We start from the raw sequence: 332 nt of genomic DNA on the forward strand, positions 1-332 counted from the left end.
CCAATGTTCATCAGCAGCTTTTCTCAATTCCAAAGAAGAACAGAATTGACCAGAAACTCCTTCCTAAGGGAAGGACCCCTGGCCGGCAGAGGGGCTGCAGTGAAGAGCCCGCACATCCCCTGCAGCTTCACCGGCCGGATCAGACCAGCACATCACCGCCTCCCTCCGTTTTAGCACCAGTATGGTATTACCCCACGTTCCCTGCAGCCCTCGCTGTGCGGGTCACCTGCTCCCATCCAAATCTTGGTCTTCTTCAGACAAACGCCACCCCGCAGGGCTTTGTGGGCACGGAGGAGAGCTCAGACACGACCACAGCTGAGCCAAACCCTGGG

The sequence above is a fragment of the Pterocles gutturalis genome, unplaced genomic scaffold (assembly GCF_000699245.1).
Source record: "Pterocles gutturalis isolate BGI_N339 unplaced genomic scaffold, ASM69924v1 scaffold8140, whole genome shotgun sequence".
Taxonomy (NCBI): Eukaryota; Metazoa; Chordata; class Aves; order Pterocliformes; family Pteroclidae; genus Pterocles; species Pterocles gutturalis.